Source organism: Tiliqua scincoides, chromosome 5 (genome assembly GCF_035046505.1).
Source record: "Tiliqua scincoides isolate rTilSci1 chromosome 5, rTilSci1.hap2, whole genome shotgun sequence".
NCBI classification, from domain to species: Eukaryota; Metazoa; Chordata; class Lepidosauria; order Squamata; family Scincidae; genus Tiliqua; species Tiliqua scincoides.
The window spans coordinates 59,921,248-59,938,783 of NC_089825.1; the positions used below are offsets into that span (position 1 = coordinate 59,921,248).

At 46.5% G+C, this 17,536-nt stretch overlaps 1 long non-coding RNA gene across 1 annotated transcript in view; it reads left to right on the forward strand.

The window, feature by feature from the left end:
* Positions 1 to 10,531, forward strand: part of LOC136651884 (uncharacterized) — a 194,131-nt gene extending 183,600 nt beyond the window's left edge. The window contains exon 3 of the long non-coding RNA XR_010794549.1: positions 6,964 to 10,531. This is a non-coding gene — a long non-coding RNA (uncharacterized lncRNA). The remainder of the gene's footprint in view (positions 1 to 6,963) is intronic.
* The last annotated feature ends 7,005 nt before the right edge of the window (positions 10,532 to 17,536 follow it).

The following is a 17,536-nucleotide window of genomic DNA, read 5'->3' on the forward strand; positions in this document are numbered from 1 at the left end:
CTTGGTGGGAAGACATCTCACATTTCTTAGTCAAAATAATTCTGTAAGGTCTGGAACATCTTTATTCATTTGTTTACAGCTGTGGGATTCTGAAATGCTGCTAATAAAAGTTATATAGTTAATAATGGATGGCAGCTGCTGATGAAATGAGAAAAAAAGAGAGAAGGGGACTGTTTATAGTCATCTTCTCATTGCACATCACTGCAAAACTGGTAGATCTGGCTAACTGTATACAAAATCAGAATCCATTGCGGAAACCCTCAATGGCAGGATTTTAGGACAGATATATTGTTACTTTATTTCATCCCTAGTAATGGAATTATTTGATTCAGCGGTGCTTGGACCCTTACACTGTCTGTGGAACCAGTTGCTACCTGTCCAAGAACCCTATTTCTTTGGCTCCAAAGATAGATGGCATGAACAAAGAAGGGAGTCATATGCACATTTTTAACCAGAAGAACATTTCCAAGATCAAAGATGGATTAAGATCAAAGATGGCCATGGAATCAAGTAAGAATGGATAGGTAGTTCTGCTGCTATATCTCAGTCCATTGTGTACTGAAGACCCGTAATGTCAGTACTACAGCCATGTTATCACACCTATTCCCTCAGCTGCACAAACTGCAGCAATGCTTATCTTCTCCGCCTACCAATGGCCGAGAGGTTCTGTGCTGGACACACAGCACCATAGGGACTTCTGTATTAGGACGGCTGTCAGGAATTGACACAGCTCAAAGAGAGGCCATAACTGGAGGTCAAATTTCTGTGGCAAGCAGGCAAAGGTTAAGGGGGCCTAGTGGCAGATGACATGGCTAAGGTAGGTTGGGGTCAGGCTCTAGAGCAGGCAGACAAGGATAAAAAGGGCCAGAAGTGGAGGCTGTGGTCAAGGATGGGCTAGCGCTTGGGTACTGCTTCAAGCAGAAAACTGCTTTGAATGCCCATTAGGGAGATAAAGCAGGATATAAATTTGTAAATAAAATAAATAATTTTTAAAAAGGACAGAGATGCAAGGCATGATTGAGTTGGGTTGAGATGGAGATATTGGATAGGCAAGGCAGCCTGTATTGCTGCTTATCAGGATGAGTTCCTCGGGTTGGGGAACCATTCCAGGAACAACAGTTATGCAAATTCTGTGTATTGGTCCCTCTGGTCATCTGGTCCAGCTGGGTTCATGGGCAGCAGTATACTGGCCAGGCCAATATAGGGGTTTTTCTGCAGTATAAGAAAGATCAGGCCAGTAACTCTTTCAGCTGCGTGGCAGTACAGGGAATGAAGTTCCTGAGTCCTACAGTTGGAGTCCATGTCTCCTTATGGTAGGTAGGTGCCTTAGCTTAGGTATGGAGTGTCCTATTCAGGATGGCAGTAAGTTCGGATACTCCCATCTAATGCACAGAGTTTTCTTGTCCAGGTAGAGAGGGAAGGAGGTTAACCTTCATCCATGTCCTGCTCCCATACAGGTGGCGTCCCTGGCCTGTCCAGGCTGCAGGAGATTCCCCAGAGACCTCAGCCTCTTTCCTACCCTCATCACAGGCTCTTACAGAGCTTTTAAATTCCTGTCCTGCTCCCATACAGGTAGAGTGCTCATCATCTGCCTCCAGGCAGCCTGGTTTAAGCATCTCTACTGCTATATCAATGAAGCCACTAATCAGTGTGCTTTTGTGCTACCCAGGTTGACCTTCAGCAGTACCCATATCCTGCTGCTCGCCTGGCTAAAAAAAAAAAAAAATAGTGGGAGAGTGTCCCATACTGGCTATCCAGGCTGGGTTGACTTGGGTCAGAGACAAACCCAGACAGGTTGCCAAGCCCCTCTAACTGCCATTAGTATCATTATTTTGTTAGGAAATAATTTTAGTTCACTGTAGACATGAGACAGTCTTTCTAATCAAGTGTTACCATGATGTATTGGCACAGCGATGTCACGTTCTCAAACTTAGGCTAAGAACTAAGCCTAGAAACAGACAATAGTTTATTCTGCAAACTGAAGGTAGAATTTATGGAAATTAATAGAATAAAAGAAGCAAAGATATCAGATACTGAAAGCTAAGAAATTCATTTCAAAGACTGACATAGCACTGTACAAACAGGGTGCCAAAGGGTCAGCTCTTCTGAGTGCAGATATTCAATTGATCTAAGTGAATTCTGGAATATGTTGTTTGACCAGGACTGCACAGATAATGTACCTATGCCCATTGTGAATTTGTTGGAGATATAGCACGTGTCTCAGAGGTATATATTTCGAATAGTGGTAAGCAAACATTGAAGGAGTCCATACAATATGTTCTCTAGTCGTTGATCATAATGTTGTCCAGATCTTCTTTCTTCTCTGCTTAGCCTCATGTTAGGATATCATATTCTGTGCTATCGGGAGTCCTGTATTTTGTCTGTCTCTGTATCACGTTAGTGTTTCTATTTTGGTACATTCTTATAACAACCCAAACTTCAGATCCAGAGTTTGTTATAGAGCGATTGTGTCATGAAGCAGGTTCCTACTTATGGGAAAACACACAGATCCCCTCACCACCTATTCTTACTCGCATAATATCACAGTGAGAGTTTGAATTACGTGGAAAATTTAACTTAAGAAACAAAACGGTTTCTTAATGGTTGCATTTTAGTGCGATATGCTTTAACTCTTCAATTTATCCAAGGAGGAAGAGCGAACAGAAGGGCACAGCCAGATTTATTGTTAGCTTTGATATTGTCATGCTCAGGATTAGGTTCTATCATCACTGTGATTTTCAGAAATAAAATCAAGTAGGCTCATTTTCAGTGCCTAGAATATTACAATAAGTTACAGTTGTGCCTCAGCATTTGCAGGGCTTTGGTTCTGGGACTCAATGCTGATACCAAAAAACACATCAAATAAAAGCAGTTAAAAAATTTTTTTAAGCAACCCTTTGCAATCATGGTTTGAAAATAACTTTTCCTACTGTTGTAGAGATACAGTCAATTGGAGATGCAAGCAGCCCCCTGCCTTTGCCTGGCTCTCTTAAGAATGGAATATGGCAGTGTTTAGTTACTTCTACATTCCATTCTTCAGGGCGCAAGGAGAGAAGTCACTTGCATTTCTCTACAACCATAAGAAAAGCAGTTTATTACTGTGATTTTAACAGGATGGTTTTCCCCCTCTTCTTCAGAGATTGGCATGTTTCCTCTCATTTGCAGTGGCCATTTGTGTTTGTGTTAAATATGTGCATTAAAAACTGGGAATAACAAGATTGGATCAGAATAGAAAAAGTGACTTGTTTAGCGTTACTTGCAACCCAATCCTACCCCCCTGCCACTGGAATTAGTGGCGGAGTGGGTGGAATGGGGCAGTGACGGGGGCAGGGAGGAGGGCAGATAAGGTTTGGGAAGGAGGCAGGTTACGTGGCAGTGGTGGCTGCCGAATCCAAATCCCCTTCCTGGACCCGATCCCACATCCTGGGTCCATGTGGACTTGTACCACCAATTTTGCTGACACAAGTTCAAGTAGACTCCTATGTGTCCGAGAGGCTACTTTACCCTGAGGAGACCTCTGGGACTTCCCTCCACCCCTGCAGGATGCAGCACAAACCATTGTGGTGCAGCTGCAATTGGTGGGCTGTTTATTCTGTCTGTGTATATGGTGGATAGCAGTGGGGAGAACTGAGAAAGGAGCAGGCAGGTGGAACCCAAGACCAGCTGTATGTCTGAACAGGCCCTCAGCTAATTGCACCCCAGTGGGCTCCCTCCTACATCAGTGGATCCTTGATGGGCTCAGTGGTGATAGGGCAGTTTGCAGTTGTCATTTTTATTTCCCACAATGCCTTTGAGGATACTATGTAGGGGAAATTAAGGTGTCACCTACCAGCTGAGAAAAGCACTGGGGCTTTTTTAAAAGAATGGGTCCAGGAGCACCAGGGATATATTTTTTTAAACGGAGGTCAGCAAAAGTATTAGCAATAGGCCATGCCATGTATTTGAGCAGCTGTGTGCTGATGCTGGGCCTTCTGGAGCCACTCTTTTCCTCCGTTTGGACAGCTTCTAGCAGGAGGTCTGAACCACCATTCCTCCATGCAAAGCAAGATGGGATAGTGGTTGAGTTGATGATGGTAGGGAAAACTTAAAAATAAAATGTTTTAGACAAATATAGTTATCTATAATAACTCTATCCACTAAGAAATCTACTTTTCTATGACAAAATTGAAGTGCAGGATTACATTAATCCTATTCCTAATCTTCCTTAGATTATTAGATTTTAGATTATTAGATTAGATTTGTTCCAAATATCCTCCCTGGATCTGCGCAAATTTCCTAGGCCCCTTTATCTTAATTAGTCACAGTGCTATTCTTGTGGCAAATGTTCAGAGTTTTCATGAGCACACCCTATATCTTCTAGCTTTTCTTGTAGAGCAGTGGCATATTGTTAGTGCCAATACTTCGGTTTCTCAGGAACATAGTTTTATCTTGTGTCATAGGCTTATATAAGAGATGGGCAACCCAATCCTTTGCTGCCCGGAGAGTGGGGCTGCAGCAGCTCCAAAAATGGCTGCCACCACATCCTGAGCGCTAACCGGGCAGCACCTGTGGCTCCTTGGGAGGAGGAGACTTTTGTGCCCTTCCCCCAAGTAAGGCAAGTAGCCCCACAATGGGGCTACTCAATTCTACAGCGACCCAAGGGTCAGCGTAGAATCAAGAGCCCCATGTCGGGTTGCTCACCCAACACAGAGGCTCAGGATCTGGTGGAGCAAAGCTTTGCTATGCTTTGCTATGCTATCTCATAACTAACAGGGCTGCAGGGACTGGGATGCACTCACCAGTCCCTGCAGCAGCCTTCCTGGGGTGCGGGGAGCCCTGTGCGAGTGTCTGCAGGGCTCCCCAGCCTGCAGAAAGTGAAAGTAGAGGGATCGCGCTCCACTTCCGGTTTTGCCAGGTTTCCCCAGGAAGGCTGCTGCAGGGACTGGTGAGTGCATCCCAGTCCCTGCAGTCCCCCTGAGCGACACGATCCTGGGAATCGCATCGCTGCCTTCCCCATGCCCCCGCTGCCTCCCTCCCCTCCCTTGCAAAGACTTACTGCAGTTTTCAAACACCCTGAGAGTTTGGACACTGCAGAACTAAGGCAAGTTCACCTACTCGCAAGTGTACACGCAGCATGGCTAAGTTTCACTTTCCATAGGGCTCCACGAATTTTTTGTTTTTTGACAATAACTTTTGATAGAAAGGAGATATTTCACTCTGTTTTTTTCCATTGCATTCTGCTGGAAATTCCACATCCAACAGTACAGCAATTTTCAACCTTTTTCATCTCATAGTATACGCCAGTTTAGTGTTTTAGTGTCAGACGCCATCAGGTTTTTGATAATTGCCAAGGCACACCATGCTGCCAGTGGGGGCCTCACATCCCTATTGGCCCTACTAATAAATGACCTTCCCTCAAATTCCTGTGGCACACCTGTGGACTACTCGCGGCACACCAGTGTGCCGCAGCACAGTGGTTGAAAATGGCTGCAACAGTATATAACATGACAGTACTATTTCTAAACACCACACTTTTAGCATGTCACCCCCCAGTGCACGTCACCTCCCCGTGCGTGTCACCCGGTATGGCCTGCACTACTTGCACCCCCTAGTGACGCCACTGCCTCATTCCCCTTCTTTCTCCACCAGTCTCAGCCCAAGGGGAACTGATACTGAACAGCTCTCAAATAGCCTGCCCAGAGACTGAGAGGCTCAGCTCTGAGTGCCTTAGTTAGCTCTAACTTCCCTTACTTGGTTCTCTCCTCACCATCCCTAACCCTGCTTTTCCTGGCCCTGCCCTTTGGTCAAAGCAGCAGCACTGCCCCAGTGTAGAAAAGCCTTCATCCGGTGAGGAGCACCCAAGAAAGGAGTTTTTACCTTCCTCCTCCTTGCATGGCAAAGATGTGCACAGGTCCCTCTGCCACTGTGTCTGTCACCAGCCTACTGTCTTCTGGTGGTGTGGCATCTTCCCTGAGACTTGGCCTGTCCTTGTAAGGATTTGCAGGAGTCTAAGGGTTGTCCCTGAGCTGCTGCCCTGGTGGCTTGGGGATAACAGGAGAACCAGACATGAATCTTTTCTTTGGCTGTGCAGCACCCAATTGCTGCTACCCCCCTGGGCTTTTGATGTGCATCTGACATCCCCGAAGGGGTGGAGAGAATCCAGAACTGGACAAAGTGTTTAAGAAACAAACAACCCAGCTTTGATTTTATTTTAAAAAATCACCCTAAATAATTATATATAGAGTAATCTTTTGCTAGAAATCAACAACTTCCAAATGACACAACTGTGCAGGATGATTATTCATTTTACACGCATAGGTGACAGAGATATTTCTTTCAACAAAAGCAAGTTTGGTAGTATAACATAAAGTCTAAGGCCCAAAGACGTGCTTTTTTAAAGCTATGCAATTAAACATGTATACCTTTGATAATGAAAAACATGTTTCGATTTGCTTTTGGCTTGTGTAAAATCTGCAGCTTTCTTAACTTTTAATTTCTTTTTGGGGGAGGGGGTTGGGTTTTGTAAATAATGATGCAGTCAACAGACCTGTTCTTACCTCTTGGCAAACACAACTAGATTTTTTTTTCTTTTAAGCAACATTATTTCAGCATAAATTTGTTACCTGGCTTCTATGACAACCTGAAAGAAATTTGTATTTGCTCATACTTCTGACATTTCTGCTACGACTGTGAATATAATTTCTATGACAATTTATTTTAGCATGCACATATCTCATTCTCTATTACAAAAGCTCTGGGAGACAGGAACCCTATCACTTCCATTTTAGAAACTGAGGCCGATTTATCCAAGGAGCATTTCAACCAAATTTTTTCAAATTCTACAGATTTTTGCTAGGAGATGCCTAAAGATCCTGTGCTATATTTTTAAATTAAAAAGTAACTTACAGAAATGAATTAATAAAGTATTACCATATATGTTATTTTGTATATGTGATGGTTTTTGTACATTTGTTCATTTTGCAGCTGTCACCGCCCACTTTGCCAAAGATCTCCAGCAGCTCTTGAACTGTTTTAGCAAGGCCTGCCAAGACTTTGGACTGACAATCAGCCTGAAGAAAACACAGGTCATGGTTCAGGATGTGGACTCACCTCCCTGCACTACAATCTCTGCACACGAACTGGAGGTTGTCCATGACTTTGTGTACCTTGGCTCAATGACCTCTGACACTCTTTCTCTCGATACCGAGCTAAACAGACGCATCGGCAGAGCAGCTACCACGTTTTCCAGACTCGCAAAGAGAGTCTGGTCCAACAAGAAGCTGACAGAACATACCAAGATCCAGGTCTACATAGCTTGTGTCTTGAGTACGCTTCTGTACTGCAGCGAGTCTTGGACTCTACGCACACAACAGGAGAAGTTGAATGCTTTCCACATGTGCTGCCTCCAACGCAACCTTGGTATCACCTGGAAGGACAAAGTTCCAAACAACACAGTCCTGGAATGAGCTGGAATCCTCAGCGTGTATACATTGCTGAAAGAGACGCCTGCATTGACTTGTCATGTCGTGAGAATGGGTGATGGTCGGATCCCAAAGGATCTCCTCTATGGAGAACTTGTGCAGGGAAAGCGCACTCTGGGTAGACCACAGCTGCGCTACAAGGATATCTGCAAGAGGGATCTGAAAGCCTTAGGTATGAACCTCAACAGATGGGAAACCTTGGCCTCTGAGTGGCCTGCTTGGAGGCAGGCTGTGCAGCATGGCCTTTCCCAGTTTGAAGAGACACTTTGCCAACAGACTGAGGCAAAGAGGCAAAGAAGGAAGGCCCACAGCCAGGGAGACAGACCAGGGACACACTACACTTGCTCCCAGTGTGGAGGGGATTGTCACTCCCAAATTGGCCTTTTCAGCCACACTAGACACTGTGCCAGAACCGCCATTCAGAGCATGATACCATAGTCTTTCGAGACTGAAGGTTGCCAACAGTATCTTTTTGTACATATGATTTTTTATGTATGATGGTTGAAAGTTGCTGACCCTAGTCCATTTAAAATTAATTGTTCTTAAGTCCCATTGAAATCAGTAAATTATCTGTGATTAATGTCAGGGCCGTTGTTTCCAGTGGGATTTAAGCTAAGTTTAATTGGCTAAGGGCACAATCCTATCCTGTGCTGGAACAGGCAAGCCAGGAGGCTTGCGCTGCATCTGGCGCAGGATAGGGGCCATAAGTGGCTTAGTTAGAGGTAACGGGAAACTTTTCCCCTTACCCCTGGGTAAGGGCTGCTGGCCCCAATGGGTCTCCTTGGACTTGTGCCACCTCTGGACATAGCACAAGTTCAAGGAGAGTGGAGCGGCTTGAAGCAGCTCCCCAGGAATAACGGTTGGGATCCGGCATAACTGCAGGATCCCAGCCCCGCCTCCGTCTCCCCACCCACCCACTTGCCCAAGGAATGCCCACCACCCACCCTCCACCTGCCCAGGAACGCCTCCCTCCCTCCCTCCTCCCCGCCTCCCCCACGCCTACCTCATCTGAGCCGACACAAGGTGCTGGGAGGAAGCCGGCGTGGAGGCTTCTGTCAGCTTCCTCAGGCCAGCACTTCTGGAAGTGCCGGCCTGGCTTCCTCCTGAGAAGGTGCAAACATGCTTTACGGCACATTTGCAACCCTCCCAGGCCGGCCCAAGGGACTTGGGTCAGCCTAATTCAATGTTAGGATTGCGCCCTAAGAGTTGCTAGGTCTAAAACAAAATCAACAAAAGGAATGTTTTGTGTGTTGCACAACAGTGTGTATTTATTTATTCAGTACCTTTATAAATCACACAAGGCTCCCAGAGTAGCATATGTTAAACCAATAAAACAAATATAATAAAATTCAATTAAAAGTAGCAGAGAGCAGTGCCCATGCAATTTGTAAAATCAAACAGATTTTAAACAACAATAAAACAACAATTAAAGATGCACAATGTGCGCCATATAATAAGTTCATCCAGTACAAAAAGGAAGAGGAAAAAAGAGCTCAGGGAACTCCACATTGGTGTAGCTCACCCAGTAACTCCACAAGTATCCACTGAACTCTCACACAGCCTACCAATTACTACATGTGGCCTGATGGCCTGACGTTGGCGCCAAATGCAAAAAGCCAATTGCTGCAACCTACCCAGCCCCAATGCTAGTGGCCAGAGAAGTATCACAAAACAAGTAAACAAAACAAGAAGTGGTAGCAGTTGCAGACCCAATAAATGGCAATCACCAGGATGATGTCCACCTGACATCCCACAAGGCAGCCCCCCAGCAGTGGCTGTAATACAGCAACAACGACTGCTTTCTGCCACACACTTACACAGCACGCACATGCATGCACTCTCTCTCTCTCCCCCCCCCCTCTGCTTCTCCAATTCCCTTCGCATACCTGAAGTTGTTCTCAGCATGCTTTTTCTTCCCTTCTCTTTATTCACTGTTGTGGGCGGGGGAGGGAGGGGCCACATGCAGGGGCACCAAAATTGGGATGATTTGGGCACCAAAGAGGCATGGACAAACCCTATGAGGGAGAGTGGTGCTATCGGGATGCATGTGCAGCAGTCCCCTGAGCTGTTTCATGTGGATGTTTAAAATAAAATCCTTCAGGGCCCCTTGTAACTGCCAACCCTGTCCCCCACCACATTATAGCATCCAGCTCTGCCAGTGGAGGCTGCACTACATACTATGGTGGGGCGAGTGTGTGATCAGACAGCAAGCAAGACGTACATACAATATATATATTTTACTTACCCCTCTGTAGGCTGTCCAATCATCTACGGGTCACCTTGGATCTACTCCAGCTGTTTTGCTCCTGTACGTCTGAGGACAGCCTGGGGCATTGTGGGGATAGGATCCAGATACAAATTGCTGCCACGAGATCCACCCCTCCCTGGCATGCCCCCTGGCTCCTCTCTCAACTTGCCCCATTGCTTCCCCTACTTGCTCATGGCTCACTCCTACCAACAATTTACCAGCATCAACAGAGCCTGTTTGAGTTCCTGCCACACGTACTGCACACATACTGCAGTGGCCCATCAGTGCTCAACAGTGGCCCAGCTTTCACTCTTCTGTAAAGTACCTTGAGGTTCAGGAACACTTGATGGGATTGGGGTATCAATAATTGACACTATAATCAATGCCACTACAAGGTCCTGGATAATTATGTTTGTTGTTTAATTGGTGTTGGATTCATACATTTTGGTCAATAATTTCAAATTATGAGATTTCAGATTATTCGGTACACTGCTTTGGCTACTGTTTTATTTAGCAGATAATGCATCTTTAATGCACATTTAAACAATCCAATATGTAGTTATAATTAAATAAAATGTTGAGGAGTGGATGAATTTGAACAAGATTAACCGAAACACGAAATTTCAAATATATAAATCTGCAAATTTGTTTTTGCATTTTTGTTTGTTCTTATGACTCTAGTTAATAACATACATATGGCATTATCACTTTTGCTCACTCCCCCTCTCTCCCCCCCCAATATAATCTGATGTACATAAACATTGGGCCAGTATCAATAAAATAATGATTTGAAACTTCATATCTGCTTAGACATTTCATTTAATGGACCAATCTCTTGTAAAATATAGTGTATCATGATCTCCTCTCAAATCGTTGTGGCAGAGAAACTAAAGGAGACACAACAGTGACATAAGAATGATAAATTATTATGTAATGTGGTGGAGTTTTATCAGTGACAATGGTTTTGTGGCTCACATTCAGATTCCCTTAATGTAAACAAAAGCTTATTTAATCTCTGGCATTTTATGATCAATCTCTTGTGTGATTGTTTATTATTCTCAAACCTTGTTGTGTCTAGTGTATTTTGATGCACGGCCATGATGATGAACTTCGGTATAAAAGAAAAACTCATGTCAAGAGAGCAACTGAACATGAGTTGTCACCGTTGTCAGTGTGCACTGTGAAAAGCAGACCTTAGGGTGTAGAGTGCCTCCTTGATGGCAGTCAGGGCTTTTTCCTTCTCAATCCTGCTTATTTAGTCTAGTAGAAAGTAAGAGCACATGCACAGACAAACTGGCGTCCCATTGCATTCCTCCAGGGTAAATAGTTTATCAGGACTGAAGCTGATTAAGTGTAAATGAGAGGAATGTCAGAAGTCCAGGTAACACACTGGCGCGTGCTGCCTTTTCACCTCTAAAAGCTGTGGGTCACATGTCAGTCTTCAGGCTTCCTTTTAGAGGATACTTAATGGGCTTACTTGTTTGGCAACACAGATCTTTTTAGGGGTAAAAAATAGAGTCCTTCTATCTACTATATCACAGTACAGAGAGTTTCAGCTTGTGCACTCATTAGGAGATAATTACACTGACTGAAAGCTCAACAGACAGTTGAGATCATTTAGTCTGTGAGAACAAGATTATGAATAAAGGTGTATCCCCTGCATGTTTACACAAATGCTGATATGTACCCAACCTCAGAGGCCTGCACCATGCCATATGTCTGCTTCACAGTATCTGTATGTCAGTGGTCCCTCAGTCATAAGTTCTAGTCTTCATGACTGTTATGTGATGGCTAAACTGGTACCTGCATTGGATAATGATCCAGTGTTAGGATTAAGTCATCTAATGACCCACCATGCTAGATTATAACGTTATAGCGTTTCAGCCCACTTTTATCAGGTCAGAGCTGCTGCAGGCAGAAAGGAATCCTGATTGCCCAATTGAAAGGTGATCCGAGTTTGTTTCGCCTGGCCTGGGACACGAGAGTCTCCTCCCAATGGGGAGGGGAAGGGGCTGGGGCTGACAGCTACGGTGGGTCTTTTAAAAGGCGCAAGACCCAGCCCTCTTCCTCCTTTGCACGTGGGCACCATGGGAGTGGGCACTCTGCATCTGTTGTGTGCCTTTCCTCAATAATCTACAACTGTGGTCACCTCCAAAGTAGAGCAGGAGAGGAAACAGAGGGGTCATTGGATGCACTCAGTCAAGGAATCCTTGGCTAATTCAGCCAACACACCCCCCCCCCATACTTCTCTTGCTTGGAGGGAAGAAGGGAGTTTGGCTGTTTAACATGCTATGCTGGGGTGTCCAGTTATTTCTATTTGTGTTTTGTATTGTTGGGTCATGATGATCAAACCATCCAGGGTGCCTTGGCCATGTGTGGTGATAGCGACCTCTTCCTCATGGTTCCCCTTTCTGCTCTGATGCAGGAAGGGAAACTGCAGGGCTTGGGGGAGGTGGGCCAGGGCAGTAGTGAACCTCCCCTTGGGGCAAAGGTCCACGATGGCACTCCCCTGCACGAAGCCAGCCCTCCCACTTACCTGGAGCGCATGGAGCCTCGCGCACCTCCAAGACACACAGGAGAAGCCTACTGAAGCTTCCCCCAGCTCTTAAACTGTGCTTCTGGCACAGTTTCTGACTGCATCAGGAGCCTCAGTGATGCTTCTGACATGGTCCTAAAGGTGCACAGACTCCACCTCTGGGACATTTGTCCTTTTGAATCAATGGAAAGTCCACTGCTGGGCCAGGGTGCCTCCGTTACAGGGCTGCCAACGTTAATTCACCACACCTTCCAAATGACACCAGCTCAACTGAGCATTAATAGTGGCAACTGGAATTGTGGGCACTCGCAAAATTCCAAATATGCAAGCAATTAAAATTTCATTTAAATTCCCCTCACTTGCCCTCACGTACATCGTCATACAAACAAATCTTATTGGTATCGGTAAAGCAGCTATCACGTTTTCCAGACTCACAAAGAGAGTCTGGTCCAACAAGAAGCTGACGGAACATACCAAGATCCAGGTCTACAGAGCTTGCGTCCTGAGTACACTTCTGTACTGCAGCGAGTCATGGACTCTTCGCTCACAACAGGAGAGGAAACTGAATGCTTTCCACATGTGCTGCCTCCGATGCATTCTCGGCATCACCTGGCAGGACAAAGTTCCAAACAACACAGTCCTGGAAAGTGCTGGAATCCCTAGCATGTATGCACTGCTGAAACAGAGACGCCTGCGTTGGCTCGGTCATGTCGTGAGAATGGATGATGGCCAGATCCCAAAGGATCTCCTCTATGGACAGCTCATGCAAGGAAAGCGCCCTACAGGTACTACAGGAAAGCGACCACAGCTGCGATACAAGGACATCTGCAAGAGGGATCTGAAGGCCTTAGGAGTGGACCTCAACAGATGGGAAACCCTGGCCTCTGAGCGGCCCGCTTGGAGGCAGGCTGTGCAGCATGGCCTTTCCCAGTTTGAAGAGACACTTGGCCAACAGTCTGAGGCAAAGAGGCAAAGAAGGAAGGCCCATAGCCAGGGAGACAGACCAGGGACAGACTGCACTTGCTCCCAGTGTGGAAGGGATTGTCACTCCCGAATTGGCCTTTTCAGCCACACTAGTCGCTGTTCCAGAACCACCTTTCAGAGCGCGATACCATAGTCTTTCGACACTGAAGGTTGCCAACGTGGATATTGGTATCACAGCCATCTTAATGCCATTCCATTCCTTACATGATTGTTGACTGGATGTTCACCTTCCTTCTTTACTTAGCAGACTAACCGTCCAATTCTGAGCTGCCCGGTGTGTGGGGCTGCTGCGGCACCAAAAATGTGTGCATTGGGCAGCTGCTGGCATTCGTCTCCTTCCCCTGAGTAAGACAAGTGACCCTGCAATGGGGCTGTTCAATTCTGTGGTGGCTCTTTAGCCAGCCCATCGCAGGGCTCTGGATCTGGCGGAGCTGAGCTCTACCGGTCCCAGCCCCTCCTGCCCAGCTCCCTCCTCCGCCACACTTCCCCCTGCCCTCTGTCCACCCTGGAATGCCTTCTCCCTGCCTCCCCCCACACCCTGACTTACCTATGTAAACAATTCGCCAAGCACATATAGTTGAATTCATATTGCATACAGATTAAGTAGGTATATAGGTACATGCAATTGTTTGTGTGCTGATACAGGTTCATGCTTTATAAGGTGTTGATATGAGTCACAATATAAGGTGAATTGGGTGATTTCCTTTTAGTAGTTTGCATTTTGGAGCATTCCACAAGGTTTAGTTGCCAGGGCAGAAAAGGGAATCCTTAGGCTTTTTTATTCTTTGTTATTGTCTATTTATTGACTGATTGACTGCAGGATATTTGTCCCACCTTTGCATTCAGAAGAGTGCCCAAGGCAGCTAACAGGTGTAAAACCGCAATGTAATAAAAACAAGATCAAGAAAAGAATCAATTAATAATAAAGCAACCAATAAATCAAAGCAATATCAAATCAAGCAGTGGAAGAACCAAAATTAAACAAACTAAAAGGTTTTTGTGAGTCACTGAAAAACAGAAAGTCAGGGGCCAAGTCGATCCTCCAAGACTGGGAGTTTCATGCTTGACCTGCTGCAGTAAGAAAGGCCCTCTCATATATTCCTGCAAACCAAACTTTAACTTGGTTTTACCTGTGCCAGTGGGCATGGTGGGATCTGGTGCTCTTTTTCTGCTCTGCCAGCAGTGTGTGGAAAATGGCCACTGGCATCGTACTGAATGTGACCCTGTCAGCCTGTGGAAAGCAGTTCTACAGCAATGGACAGCCTTTCCACTGTGGTAAATGACTTTGCGCTTTGGCCCAATCTTAGTTACAGGCCTAATTAAAGCCCAATAGTCCTTTAGACCTAAACTGTTTCAGACTTTAAAGGTAATGTTCAGCCTTTGAATAGTGCTCAGAAATAGACTGTAAAACTAACTGGTTTATGAATGGTCCTCAAACCATTTTGCTATCGTAAATGTTGCCATACCTTTGTTTATCATGTTCCTTGTTTAAGTGCTAATCCACCTCACTATTACAGGTTGAGTCTTGTTATTTGGGAGGGTTCCGCTCCCAGAACTCACTTGGATGGCAAAAGTCACATAAAGCAAATCCATTTTAAAAAACAATGTCCTTTTGCTCAGCAATTTAAAAACAGCCTTGCTGACCTTTTGTAATGCACACAGAGGCAATCAGTCTCTCTCCAGGTGCTTAGAAAGGCTTCATTCCAAGAGAGATTGTTTGATGGATTGTCAACAGGCTGCCCTCTCTCACATTAACAAGGCTATTGTTAAACAATCCTGGATGACCTCGCCTGTGGCAGACTTCAGAGGGGCAATTTTCTTCTGTGTTGGACCTAGGGCCTGCTTGATACCATCATACATCCCCTTGATGTTGCCCGTGTCAGCTGCTATCTGTATCTCGGAACAGAGCTGGAGCCAGTAGTCGTTAGCACACCTCCTGGCAGTCTGTTGGACTTTGCTGCGAGCAGTTCGGAGGACCTGCAGGTTGCACTCACTGGGACAGGCCTTGTATGCTGCTTGAGCTCTCCTCTTTTCCTCAATGACTGGTGTCAACTCCTCAGAGTGAGCTTCAAACCAGTCTGCCGCCTTGTTGGTCTTCTTGCCGAATATGGACAAGGCGGTGTTGTAAACGGTATTCTTGAAATGTTCCCATCTGTTGGATGCGTTTGTGTCGGCCGGGCCTGGAAGAGATTCCTCAAGCGCTTGTGCAAATTCCTCCACTTTTCTCTGATCCCGGGTCTTGCTGGTATCAATGCGAGGTCTTCCTTCCTTTTTCGTGTGATACAGTCGCTTTGTTTGCAGTTTCACTCTGCTGCACACCAGGGAGTGGTCAGTGTCGCAGGCAGCACCATGATAACTGCGTGTGATCTTGATGCTGGGAAGGCTGGAGCGTCTGGTGAGGATCAGGTCGAGCTGGTGCCAGTGCTTTGATCTTGGATGTCTCCAAGAGACTCTATGTTGGGGCTTTGTGTTGAAGAACGTGTTGCTGACACAGAGACCGTGATGACAGCAAAACTCTAGCAGGCGTTGGCCATTTTTGTTCATCCTCCCAGTGCCAAACTGACCTAAGAAAGTGGGCCATGAACTGTTATCAGCACCAACTCTAGCATTGAAATCGCCGAGGATGAACAATGGCTCTTTTACAGGGATTTTCTTGACAGTGGTGGCCAGGTCATCATAGAATTTGTCTTTGGCTTCTGCTGGAGACGACAGAGTCGGTGCATAAGCACTGATGAGAGTGATAGGTCCTGCTGATGACTGGAGCTGCAGGGACAAAATTCTTTCACTTCCCACAGTAGGTGGGATGATGGATTTCAGCAGGGTATTTCTGACCGCAAAGCCAACGCCATGTTCCCTGGTTTCGTTTGGTGGTTTTCCCTGCCAGAAAAATGAGAAATTTCTCTCCTTGACAGATCCAGAATCTGGCAGCCTAGTCTCTTGAAGGGCGACGATGTCCATCTGCAGTCTGCTCAGCTCCATGTCGATGACAGCTGTTTTGCGTGCGTCGTCTATTTCTTGCAGGTCATCAGAGAAGCCAGGTGTCATTGTCCTAACGTTCCAGGTGCCCAGCTTTAGGGCAGTAGTTTTCTGTTTTCTGTTGCATGGTGCAGAGTTGTCAATCCGCTTGTCGGTTTTCACCCTAAACCCCACGCACCCCATGAGGTTAACGGACCGTGGCGAGGCAACACCTTACTGGCTGGGGACTGCCCAGCTTAAGGTGGGCGGTAGCTGCCCAATGAGATGCAATGATCTCTCCCACCGTCGGAAGCAGCCCCTGGCGTCATGCTCTACGCCAATCGAGCAAAGACTTATAACCGGTAAACTGCTGCTTCCCGTGTTGTGCCGACGCCGTATGGCGAAGTTGGAGTGTCCTCTCCAGTGCGCGAAGCCTGGGTAAAGAAGGTATGGAGGATAGGCTGTTACCCATGCAGCAAATCCCCCCTCTCCACGTCGCTGGAATGGCCCAATGGAAAGGCAGAAGCCAATACGGTTGGTTCCAGCGGCGTCGCAGGAGTTGCCAGAACGTGACTGTGTTCAGCCATGAACTGCCTAAGGGACTCCGGCTCCTGATTTTGCCTCGAGGTTGACTCCTGAAGCCTTTTCCAGAACTGGATGTAGCCACAAGGCAGTGGAGGTTTGAGGTCAGAGTTTCCTTCTCTTAGATGAGCTGCCTTCCTAGGCTGACGAGTCCCATCTACCCGGTGGCTGTTTAGTCGCCTCTTACGACAAGTACAGCCAAACTGAGGGCCTATTCTTAGCCCCAGCCCCCAGGGGACACAGTCTGCCCCAGTCTGCCACAGGCGAGGTCATCCAGGATCGGGCGCAGCAGATGGAACGCTGGGTGCAGCACTACTCTGAGCTATATTCCAGAGAAAATGTGGTCACCGAAGAAGCGCTGAACAACATTGAGTGCCTGCCTGTGCTGGAGGAGCTTGACAGTGAACCAACCCTAGAAGAACTTCACGTGGCCCTGGACTCCCTTGCCTTTGGCAAGGCACCTGGAAAAGACAGCATCCCTGCTGAAGTCCTAAAATGCTGCAAAGAGATCATCGTCACTGAGCTGCATGAAATCCTCTGTCTCTGCTGGAGAGAAGGTGGAGTACCTCAAGACATGAGGGATGCAAACATCATCACGCTGTACAAGAACAAAGGTGACAGGGGTGACTGCAACAACTACCGCGGCATCTCTCTCCTTAGCGTTGTAGGAAAGCTGTTTGCCCGAGTTGTACTAAAGAGGCTCCAGGTACTTGCAGAGAGCGTCTATCCAGAATCGCAGTGTGGATTCCGAGCCAACAGGTCCACCACTGA